The sequence below is a fragment of the Bufo bufo genome, chromosome 1 (genome assembly GCF_905171765.1).
Source record: "Bufo bufo chromosome 1, aBufBuf1.1, whole genome shotgun sequence".
Taxonomy (NCBI): Eukaryota; Metazoa; Chordata; class Amphibia; order Anura; family Bufonidae; genus Bufo; species Bufo bufo.
This window is the reverse complement of record NC_053389.1, coordinates 734126503-734139107: the sequence shown is the minus strand read 5'-3', so window position 1 is coordinate 734139107 and position 12605 is coordinate 734126503.

Genomic DNA, 12605 nt, shown 5'->3' with positions numbered 1-12605 from the left:
GGGCGCACCCTGGGGGAGGGCGGAAAAATGTGACATGAAGGGGGAGAAATGTGACATGGAGGGCTGATGTGACATAGGGGGGTGATTTGACATGGGGGCATGATGGCTTACATGGGGGCATGATGGCTTATATGGGGGGCTGATGGATGGGGCTGATAGCTGACATGGGGGTCTGATCTGAGGTCTGATTAACATTGGGGGTCTGATTGCTGCTCTGACCTGAGGTGTAATGGAAAATATTTTTTTCTTATTATCCTCCTCTAGGTGTGTCTTATAGGGCGAAAAATACGGTCCTCAAACTAATGATTGTCTGAAGCAGAGAGAAGATACCAGGACCACACAGAGGAGAAGCCAGCTGCTGCAGACGGGACCAGGGCCAGGTGAGCTGCGAGGGGGCGGGGGCAAATGAAGCTTTGCTTGTGTTGGCAAAGATCCTTGCACCGGCCCTGGTTCCATGGTATATCTAATGCCTTGGAAATTCTTTTGTACCCTTCTCCTGACTGATACCTTTTAACAATGAGATGCCTCTGATGCTTTGGAAGCTCTCTGTGGACCATGGCTTTTGCTGTGGGATGAGACTAACAAAATTTCAGGAAAGACCAACTAGAGCAGCTGAACTTTATTTGAGGTTAATCAGAGGCACTTTAAATGATGGCAGGTGTATGCTGACTCCTATTTAACATGATTTTGAATGGGATTGCTTAATTCTGAACACAGCTACATCCCCAGTTATAAGAGGGTGTGCACACTTATGCAACCACAAACCACATTATTTTAGTTTTTCTTGTTTTCTTCCCTCCACCTAAAAGATTTCAGTTTGTTTTTCAATTAAGTGGTATAGTTTATAGGTCACAATAAATGTGGAAAAAGTTCTGAAATGATTTCTTTTTGTCTCATTTTTTTACATCACAGAAACCTGACATTTTAACAGGAGTGTGTAGACTTTTTATATCCACTGTATATATATATATATATATATAGTGGTAATGTGTACAGTATAGTGCTGGAGGGCGTGTATATCCCATACACGCCCTCCAGCACTATATCATACTCTCTTTGTCCTAAATGCACCAAATGCATTGTAAATCTGCACGTAGTTCTTGTAATCACAGGAAAAAGCCTTGTATAAAGTTTTACAATACGGTCTCTGGTTTGAACTATTGTCAGATAATTTCTGCTGTGCCGTATCTCACCGATCTGTTGCAAATTCATATTATTGCAGGAAGCATAAAAAGCAAGCCCCGTACATTGGCGATGCAATTAAAATGATTTCATTAGCAATTTTTATTACAGTCCTGATAGGGAATTTTAAGAGCATTCATAAAGAAACATCTATCTTCTGCAGAAAGCACCCAGCACAATTGGATAGAAGGGTTTTGTTAGATATGATTTAAATAAATGTAACTATAATTTCAATCATGTAAACTATATTAGTGAATAAAAGGCCATACAATGAGCTGGCTAGGTCTTTGCCATAGAAAGCAAACTACAATGCTAATATCATTTTTTGTTTAATACAAGGAAAAATTAAAACCTTTCAGTTTCAGGTCAAATTTTAACCTTTAGTTCCTGCCTCCCCGATTATGCTGGTACAGATGTAGAATTTATCTTCTTGTCAGATTCAATGTTGCGCCATTTTCATGTCACTGCATAGCCTCAGCCTTAAAGAGTTGCTGTACTTTCACATAATTTCATCTCATTAAAGAGAGAATGTTGTAACTAGAGAGGAGCGAATTGAAGCTGATGAAGTGGAATTCGGTCTGAATTTCAGGAAAAATTAGATTCACAACAAATGCGAATTTCCTCGCGCTTCATGGTAACGAATTGCAATTTTTCCTAAAATGGAGGCTACACATGTGAGGACATGGGGCAAGGAACTGTGGGAAGGCAGGATGACCCATAATGCCATGCATGCAGCCAATCAGCAGCCAGCCAGCCCTGTGATGTCACAGCCCTATAAACATGGCAGCCATCTTGGATTCAGACATTTTCCAGCGTTCGGAGTGCAGGGACAGACGTGAGAAGGCGCTAGGGACAGCAATAGGAAAACCTCATTGTGACAAAAAAAAACCTGAAAAAACTATTTATATGTGCAGGGAAAGCATAGGGAGGAATCATTTCACAGCATATTAATGCAGGGAGAGACGTCAGAAGGCGCTAGGGACAGTACTAGGAAAGCGATTTACTAGTGCAGGGAAAGATCATTTGAGGATCCAAATAGCCATTATACAGCTCTGTCACTCCAGCAATTTGTTCTTGGGGTGCAATTGCTATGTTGAAAAGCCTTTAGTGGCTTATATCTGTGGAAAAATAAAAATATATACGCAGTTCACTTCTGCAGTTATATGTGTTGAAAGCATTTAGTGGCCTATTTCAGTACAGAAAGAAAAATATATACGCACTTCACTGTTGCAGTTATTTGTGGTGAAAGTGTTTAGTGGCCTTTTTTAGTACAAAAAGAAAAATATATACGCATTTCATTGATGCAGTTATTTGTGGTGAAAGCGTTTAGCGGCCTATTTCAGTACAAAACGAAAAATATATTCGGCGCTTTTAGGGGTGTTTTAATTTGCTTTTAATTTATTTAGTTCAGCTAAAAGTATGTCAGACAGAGAAGTGCCAGGCCATGCACAGACGAGTGGCAGAGGCCTAAATGTTTCTGGTGCAGGCACAGGTCGCAGCAGAGTAAGGGGGCGTGGCAGCAGGAGTCGCAGCGAGAGGCCTGAGCTCCCAGTGTCATCTAGCGGTCGTGTCTTGACCAGCAACACAGCGGTTCTTGATTGGTTAACTCAGTCGTCCACTTCATCCCAAGTGACATCAGACACTCCCAGCCAACAGTCAGTGGGTTCGTCAGACACAACCCTTAGTTGGCATGGCCTGGAAGCAGGCCCTGTGCCCTCACCTGTCCTCAACCTGCCTCTATCCTTTGCTGTTACCTCAGCCACAGAAGTATTATATGCTGTGGGCTAAGCTCCACTATACAGTGAGGACGAGGTACTAGAGGACAGTCAGTAGCTACTGCCCAGCCAAGATCTGGAGGAGACATCTGCTGCTTTCTCTGCTAGGTGGACAAGCAGTGATGAGGAGAGTGGAATGGGAGCTCGTGTTGCGAGCGGTTAACCCAGAGACCGTTGAGGAGGATATCAGTGATGTGCAGACACTACTCGATGATGATGAAGCCGATCGCACTTGGGAGCTGGGTGCAGAAGGGGCTTCATCATCATCAGAAGAGGGTTGCAGCTTGCTCCGTGAGGCAGCGGCTGAGCCAGCAAGAAGGTAGCATGGCTAGGAGTCAGCAGGGTGGCAGCATTGGGAGGTCGGAAGCCAAACGTGCCCGGGGTAGACCACCTGCTTTGTAGCAGGCTACCTGCCTGGGAAGTAGTGGTGCAGGGGTTCACGGAGGCAGCGGCGGTAGCTGTCAGTCAGTGCGGACTGTTAGGGGAAAATCACCTACTCGGCGGTGTGGCAGTTTTCTGTTAAGCCGCCGGAGGAGGTTAACATGGCAAACAAAAAAAGGGGGTCAGTCAGCACATCCCAATGCACAGGTGCACATTGCTATGGCTGAAAACATGTTGGTACCTGCATTCCCTGGATATAATGGAGGCCATTTTGGCACCAAAGATGATAAAAATTAAAGTGGGCCCAGCATGTATGTAAAACCTACACTCCCTGAATTGTATGGTAGCCGTCATGGCCCATAACAGGTAGAATTTAGTGTTAGGTTCCAGTCTTACAGAGATCGCCTTGACGCGTGGCAGATGGGCTCAAATAATTTTGTACAAAATGTATTTGCCAAGCATCGTATGTTTTGTTCTAGGTAGTAACAATGGCTGGTCAAGGGACAGGAGACGTGGCGCCTAGATCTCACGGCCACATGAGCCTTGTGGGGGCTGAACTGGAAGAGGAGGAGGAGGGGAAGGATGACATTGGAGCACAGGTAATGTGTAGCGAAATGGGGGCGGTTTTTCTACTCAGCTGACAGGAGAGGAGGAGCAGTTACACTGAGAGGGAGGACAAACTGAACTACTACAAAGACATCCAATGTATTCAGTTGGCCGCTGCTTATCTGCGCCACCGTCCATCATCTCGCAGGTCTGACCGGGCGGGCCCTCTGCACTCATGTTCCACTGCCATGGCTGCTGGGGAGGAGTGGGGTGGCAGGAGCAGTACCAGCTCAATCAGCAGCCGCCTGAGTCTACAGTTGTTGATGAGTAGCTTTCACCACCCGCATAGTGAAGAAACTACTCACCAGCAGCAGCAGGTAGACCTGTAGCAGGACTTGAACCAGCAGGTGGTGGCATACTTGGACAGCACCCTGCCAGCCCATATTGAAGGTCCGCTGGACTACTGGGCAGCCAAACTAGATTTGTGGCCGCAACTAGCAGAGTTTGCCCTGGAAAAGCTGTCCTGCCCGGCCAGTAGTGTGGCATCAGAGAGGGTGTTTAGTGCGGCGGGGGTCATAGTTACCCCAAGAACTCACCTGTCCACCCAAAATGTGGAGAGACTGACCTTTGTCAAGATGAATCAGGCGTGGAACAGACAGGATTTCCAACCACCAATGCCTGATTTGATTAGATCATCCATACCGCCTCACCCAAACCTTGAATAAAGAGACTGGATTCTTCTGGCTACCTGCCTCAGCTACTACTCTGATACTGCCAACCGCCTGATGCCACACATCTGATGCCAAGTGCTCCTTCTTTCACCCACCTTCGTCAGGTACTGGTATTGTTACCCACTGCCCCACTCTGTTACCGGGTCACTTTGTGGTATCCTGATGCTGCTGCTGCCATCTCCACACTATATCACCTTGACACTCTGTGGTATCCTGATGCTGCTGCTGCCATCTCCACACTATGTCACCTTGTCACTCTGTGGTATCCTGATGCTTCTGTCATCTCCACACTACACTGCGTGCAGAATTATAAGGCAAATGAGTATTTTGACCACATCATCCTCTTAATGCATGTTGTCTTACTCCAAGCTGTATAGGCTCGAAAGCTTACTACCAATTAAGCATATTAGGTGATGTGCATCTCTGTAATGAGAAGGGGTGTGGTCTAATGACATCAACACCCTATATTAGGTGTGCATAATTATTAGGCAACTTCCTTTCCTTTGGCAAAATGGGTCAAAAGAAGGACTTGACAGGCTCAGAAAAGTCAAAAATAGTGAGATATCTTGCAGAGGGATGCAGCACTCTTAAAATTGCAAAGCTTCTGAAGCGTGATCATCGAACAATCAAGCGTTTTATTCAAAATAGTCAACAGGGTCGCAAGAAGCGTGTGGAAAAACCAAGGCGCAAAATAACTGCCCATGAACTGAGAAAAGTCAAGCGTGCAGCTGCCAAGATGCCACTTGCCACCAGTTTGGCCATATTTCAGAGCTGCAACATCACTGGAGTGCCCAAAAGCACAAGGTGTGCAATACTCAGAGACATGGCCAAGGTAAGAAAGGCTGAAAGATGACCACCACTGAACAAGACACACAAGCTGAAACGTCAAGACTGGGCCAAGAAATATCTCAAGACTGATTTTTCTAAGGTTTTATGGACTGATGAAATGAGAGTGAGTCTTGATGGGCCAGATGGATGGGCCCGTGGCTGGATTGGTAAAGGGCAGAGAGCTCCAGTCCGACTCAGACGCCAGCAAGGTGGAGGTGGAGTACTGGTTTGGGCTGGAAAAACCAAGGCGCAAAATAACTGCCCATGAACTGAGAAAAGTCAAGCGTGCAGCTGCCAAGATGCCACTTGCCACCAGTTTGGCCATATTTCAGAGCTGCAACATCACTGGAGTGCCCAAAAGCACAAGGTGTGCAATACTCAGAGACATGGCCAAGGTAAGAAAGGCTGAAAGACGACCACCACTGAACAAGACACACAAGCTGAAACGTCAAGACTGATTTTTCTAAGGTTTTATGGACTGATGAAATGAGAGTGAGTCTTGATGGGCCAGATGGATGGGCCCGTGGCTGGATTGGTAAAGGGCAGAGAGCTCCAGTCCGACTCAGACGCCAGCAAGGTGGAGGTGGAGTACTGGTTTGGGCTGGTATCATCAAAGATGAGCTTGTGGGGCCTTTTCGGGTTGAGGATGGAGTCAAGCTCAACTCCCAGTCCTACTGCCAGTTTCTGGAAGACACCTTCTTCAAGCAGTGGTACAGGAAGTAGTCTGCATCCTTCAAGAAAAACATGATTTTCATGCAGGACAATGCTCCATCACACGCGTCCAAGTACTCCACAGCGTGGCTGGCAAGAAAGGGTATAAAAGAAGAAAATCTAATGACATGGCCTCCTTGTTCACCTGATCTGAACCCCATTGAGAACCTGTGGTCCATCATCAAATGTGAGATTTACAAGGAGGGAAAACAGTACACCTCTCTGAACAGTGTCTGGGAGGCTGTGGTTGCTGCTGCACGCAATGTTGATAGTGAACAGATCAAAACACTGACAGAATCCATGGATGGCAGGCTTTTGAGTGTCCTTGCAAAGAAAGGTGGCTATATTGGTCACTGATTTGTTTTTGTTTTGTTTTTGAATGTCAGAAATGTATATTTGTGAATGTTGAGATGTTATATTGGTTTCACTGGTAAAAATAAATAATTGAAATGGGTATATATTTGTTTTTTGTTAAAGTTGCCTAATAATTATGCACAGTAATAGTCACCTGCACACACAGATATCCCCCTAAAATAGCTAAAACTAAAAACAAACTAAAAACTACTTCCAAAAATATTCAGCTTTGATATTAATGAGTTTTTTGGGTTCATTGAGAACATGGTTGTTGTTCAATAATAAAATGAATCCTCAAAAATACAACTTGCCTAATAATTCTGCACTCCCTGTATGTCACCTTGCCACTCTGTGGTATCTTCCTGATGCTGCTGCTGCCATCTCCATACTATGTCACCTTGCCATTCTATGGTATCCTTATGCTGCTGCTGCCATATCCACACTATGTCACCTTGGCACTCTGTGGTATCCTGATGCTGCTGCCATCTCCACACTATGTCACCTTGCCACTCTGCGGTATCCTCCTGATGTTGCTGCTGCCATATCCATACTATGTCACCTTGCCATTCTGTGGTATCCTTATGCTGCTGCTGCTGCCATTTCTACACTATGTCACCTTGCCACTCTGTGATATCCCGATGCTGCTGCTGCCATCTCCACACTATGTCACCTTGCCACTCTGTGGTATCCTATTGATGCTGCTGCTGGCATCTCCACACTATGTCACATTGATACTCTGTGGTATCCTCCTGATGATGCTGCTGCTGCCACCTCCACACTCTGTCATTGGGCCACTCTGTGGTCTCCTCATGATGCCACCACCTCCAGACTTGGTTATTGTGCCAGCCGGTGGCCTCCTCATACTGCCGCCACCTCCAGACTCTGTCATTGTGCCACTCGGTGGCCTTCTCCTGATGCTGCCAATTCCAGACTCCGTCATTTTGCCACTCGGTGGCCTCCTCATACTGCTGCCAACTCCAGACTCTGTCATTGTGCCACTTGGTGGCCTTCTCCTGATGCTGCCAACTCCAGAATGTGTCTGTCACAATACTAGTGGAAAACTGCTGGAATCCAATGGCAGGGACAAGGCCTGTACATAGGAAACACCGGAGTCTTGAATAGGAGGTTGCAGGACTGAATGATGTAGCAGAGCCAAGCAGGCGGAGCCGTAACCAGTAGCAACAGTGCAGGACCGAAGGATGCAGCAGAGCCAGACAGGCGGAGCCGTTACTGGTAGCAGCGGTGCAGGACCGAAGGATGCAGTAGAGCCGAGGTCAGACGAGCAATGGGTCAGAACAGGCGGCACAGGAATGTAGTCAAGCAATCCGGGTCGGCAACTGGAGGTAGCAAGATGTCACAAAGTAGCAGGGTAAACCGCAAGTAGGAGGAACAAACCAGAGAGCTAGTTCCAAGCAAGAGAACTGCACGAGCAGAAGCTAAACACAATACTCAAGCAATTAGTAACAGGCTTGAGAGGTTTAAATGTGAAACAGGAAGTAAGATGGCACCCAGCTGAGACACAATCCACCATCTTAACTGAGGGAGAACTTGAGGGCAAGACAATCTGAACTAAACAGACATAGCAGGATGATTCCTGACAGTGTCATTGTGCCACTCGGTGGCCTCCTCCTACTGCTTCCACCTTCAGACCCTGTCATTGGGCCACTCTGTGGTCTCCTCATGCTGCTTCCACCTCACCACTATGTCATAGGTCCACTCTGTGGACTTCTCATGCTGTTCCCACCCTCCCCACTTCATGACTGGTCCACTATTTTGGCTTATGGCCTGGCTGACATCATGATTTATTTGACCTTTCTTCTGATCTGTCAGAAGGAAGGAAAAATGAGATGCAAAACGGATCCTGTCTGTGTAGCAGCTGTAAGGCCTGTATGGTCCTATCAGAATTAGTTTTTGATTTGGTAGCCAAAAGCAGGAGTGCGTACAAAACAAACGAAGACATGCAAATATTCATACATTATAATATGTCATCTCTGTTTTAGATCCACTCCTGTTTTCTTTGGCATTAGCAATACTGATAGATTATTGAGCAAATGCTGACCGAGTGAAGGCGTATGCTCCACCGACAGGATCAGTTTTTTGTGGGTTATTGTTCTGATGGATCAGAGGAAGGCCAAATTTATCAGTGACGCAAACACAAACTTACTGCTGACACCCTATGCACTCTGTCGGGGGGCTCTACTTGTATAAGCGTTTAATAGAACAAGTTCTGTAGACATCTATGTGGAATCAGCTGGCGACGGTGTAAAAGGAGTGCACTTCTGCTTAGCACTAACATCGACCTGTAAGGCTGAGTTCATAATTGAGTTATGTGGTCAGTTTTGGCACCATGACTGCCCAAATAAGTAAAGTGTGCAGTGATTCTAAATGCGACACCTGTCATCTGCATGTCATACGGACTCACAGTATTGTTTCACTACCAAAGCAGACTCCCTATGATTGTTACTGCAAGGCACAGTGTTGTACACCACTATAAAGGCTCTCTGCAGCTAAGAAATAGACACTTTTTAACGTAATTCGCTGTGAATGAATTCGGATCAAACCAAATTTTTCCCCAAAAATTTGACGAACCGGCGAATCTAATTTTAGAAAATTTCGCATTGTGAGACCTTAGGCTAAATAAATATTTCAGACATACTGTTTCCTTTAAAACACAAATTGCTTCCATAATTGTTCTATAAAACCTTTACCTTTTCAGATAATATAATTGTAACGTTTTCCAGGATGTGCAGTAAGGCAAAAAATATTCTACATTTTTCAAACCTGCATCTGAACACTTTTGTAATTGCATTTAATAAAAAATGTACTATAACCACTGAGCTGTTCAATAAAAGGTACAGCGCCACCTGCTGTTTGTTATGTTCCTTAGTTGTTGTCCACCTCACTGAGGTGGTCACACGTGCTCAGTTTAAATCTTCAACTGTCACCAGCTCTATCTTCTATAAGAAGCAATGGCAGTTACAGGGAAATAACTATAGCAGAAAGGACACAACCCCTGAGCTGCCAGCTTGAAATAAATCTAGCAGAACAGTTAGGCCCCTTTCACACAGGCGAGATTTCTGCGCGGGTGAAATGCGTGAGGTGAACGCATTGCACCCGCACTGAATCCGGACCCATTAATTTCTATGGGGCTGTGCACATGAGCGGTGATTTTCACGCATCACTTGTGCGTTGCGTGAAAATCGCACCATGCTCCTCTTTGTGCGCTTTTCACGTAACGCAGGCCCCATAGAAATGAATGGGGTTGCGTGAAAATCGCAAGCATCCGCAAGCAAGTGCGGATGCGATGCGATTTTCACGCACGGTTGCTAGGTGACGATCGGGATGGGGACCCGATCATTATTATTTTCCCTTATAACATGGTTATAAGGGAAAATAATAGCATTCTGAATACAGAATGCATAGTACAATAGGGCTGGAGGGGTTAAATTTATTTATTTTTAAATTTAACTCACCTTAATCCACTTGTTCGCGCAGCCGGCATCTCTTCTGTCTTCTTTTGTGAGGAATAGGACCTTTGATGACGTCACTACGTTCATCACATGGTCCATCACATGATCTTTTACCATGGTGATGGATCATGTGACAGACCATGTGATGAGCGTAGTGACGTCATCAAAGGTCCTATTCCTCACAAAAGAAGACAGAAGAGATGCCGGCTGCGCGAACAAGTGGATTAAGGTGAGTTAAATTTTATTTTATTATTTTTTAACCCCTCCAGCCCTATTGTACTATGCATTCTGTATTCAGAATGCTATTATTTTCCCTTATAACCATGTTATAAGGGGAAATAATACAATCTACACTACAACTAACCTAAACCTGAACTTCTGTGAAGAAGTTCGGGTCTGGGTACCACAGTCGGTTTTTTATCACGCGCGTGCAAAACACATTGCACCCGTGCAATAAAAACTGAACATCGGAACGCAATCACAGTCAAAACTGACTGCAATTGCGTACCGACTCACGCGGGTTTGCCGCAATGCACCGGGACACATCCGGACCTTATCCGGACACGCTCGTGTGAAAGAGGCCTTAGAGCAATGAATGGGAAGATCTCTGGTTCTAGGTGAGGTACAGGGCTGGTTCTAGCTTTGTTATGGGTTGTCATGTAGTAGATGTGTGATTTTCAATGACAGCCAATTGAAAGGATCTCCTTCTACAATAACCATGACATAATGTGAACATGCAGACATGGCCGTGTCTGGGGTCGGACCCCTATCAATTAAATATTAATGAATTATTCTAAAGATACATCATCGATATTAAAGTGGTTTTCCAGTACTTAGATAAGGATAGCCTCACCTCAGGATAGCTCATCAATATGAGATCAGTGGGAGCCCAACACCCAACACTCCCATTGATTGGTTGTTTCAGGTAGCCAGAACTATACAGTGGACAGAGCCAGAAGCACAAGGTTCCATCCATTGTGTTGTGGTTGTGCCAGGGTACTGCAGATCAGCTCCCTTTCATGTGATTCGGAGCGGAGCGGAGCTGCAGTACACTGGTGCCACAAACTACGATTTCTGGGAGGTGCCTGAAAGAGCTGATCAGTGGGAGTCCCCAATGTTGGACCCCCACTGATATCATATTGATGACCTATCCTGTGAATAGTCCCGGAAAACCCATTTAAAGTCCCGAAATTAAACCTTCAATATCGCAAAATCTATAATATATGTAAACATCAGTATGATCCCAGTACAATATTACAGAAATCTCATACACAAAGGCAGGATGAAGAAGATCCATGCTGTAGAGCTTGGCACTGTCTTCATGTAGCTATCGGGTCATAAAATCTCTCCGTAGCCTCTTCCTCCAGCCTTTTCCTCGTAATGAAAAGTTACAATTATAGTGATGTTCCACTTTGAAAGAAGCTTCTACCTGTCAAAAGGAGCCATAAATACCTAAATAATGCTATCTATATGGAAATGTTGATTTCCAAAGTATTCAGTCCAGTAATAATCACATCCAGGTAAATGATCTTGCATTATCAAGTTAATAGAAGCTAAAGTTGCCAAGGCAGGGGGCTACAAGCCGTAAGGAGGGAGATTTATTATAAAATGTACTACGCAAGTTTATTTTCTTTACCGCGTTGGTGGATAATTTTATTTCCAGTGCGTCAGTAAAAATGTAGAGAAGCAGCAAGTTATCATTTCCCTGGCTTCTTGGAGATGCTTACAGAAGTATATAAACAGTGTTCTACGGTGCATATTTATTATGGATGTGAAAAATGATTAACTCTCCTGCAGAGCATCATAAAAATTATGAATCAGAGCCCAAGTAAATCCTCTCTCATCAGGACCGGCACATCAGCTGCACTCAGTACATAACTGCCTTCACATCTTACAACCATGAAAGAGAGCTTGACTTACTGCAACACTGAAAAATCACAGGTCATTGATTGGCTGTAAACAGGGATGTATTTTACATCTACTCTTGCTGATGGGACATCACTGACCTGTTCGATCACAGTGCAGAATAAAACAATTTTGGGTACAGGTTGGCTGATAACATTTGGTTGTTTAAATGTATTTTACAGGGGAGATGATGGAGGTCAAAAGATGGAAGAGAGTCACCTCTAGGGCCCATCCCTATCTTCAAAATGAAGATTCCACATGGGGCGAGACTTTTATGGCATAAGGCATACTTGCAAAAATTCATGGAAAGTCTGGGAAGCTCTTGGAAAAAGAACAGTCCTCCCAGACTCCCGGAAAAGTTTGCAAATCTTCCAGGCGATGCAGAAAGCAGTCCTCCATGAACTTTAATTGTGTGTTGTACCAGTATGCTGTGTGAGATTGTGGAACAGCTCTGCCTGTATAATGTTTGTGCCTAAATTGTACTTAAACTGTCATTTGGCATTCCGGGCACTAGTGGCCTCTGTTTTGCAGCTACAACCAGCACACTCTGGGATTTGCATATGTAAAGCAGGTGATGACTCATGCTGGCTGCTTCTGAGTAAACCAGGAAGTGTTGATCTGACATGTGAGAGACTGAATCCGATTCCATCCTGGCTTGTGGATGTCTGGCAGTGAATGGACAGTTGGACACTCAAAGGAAGGAGAGTAGCTGTTGCCCCCTT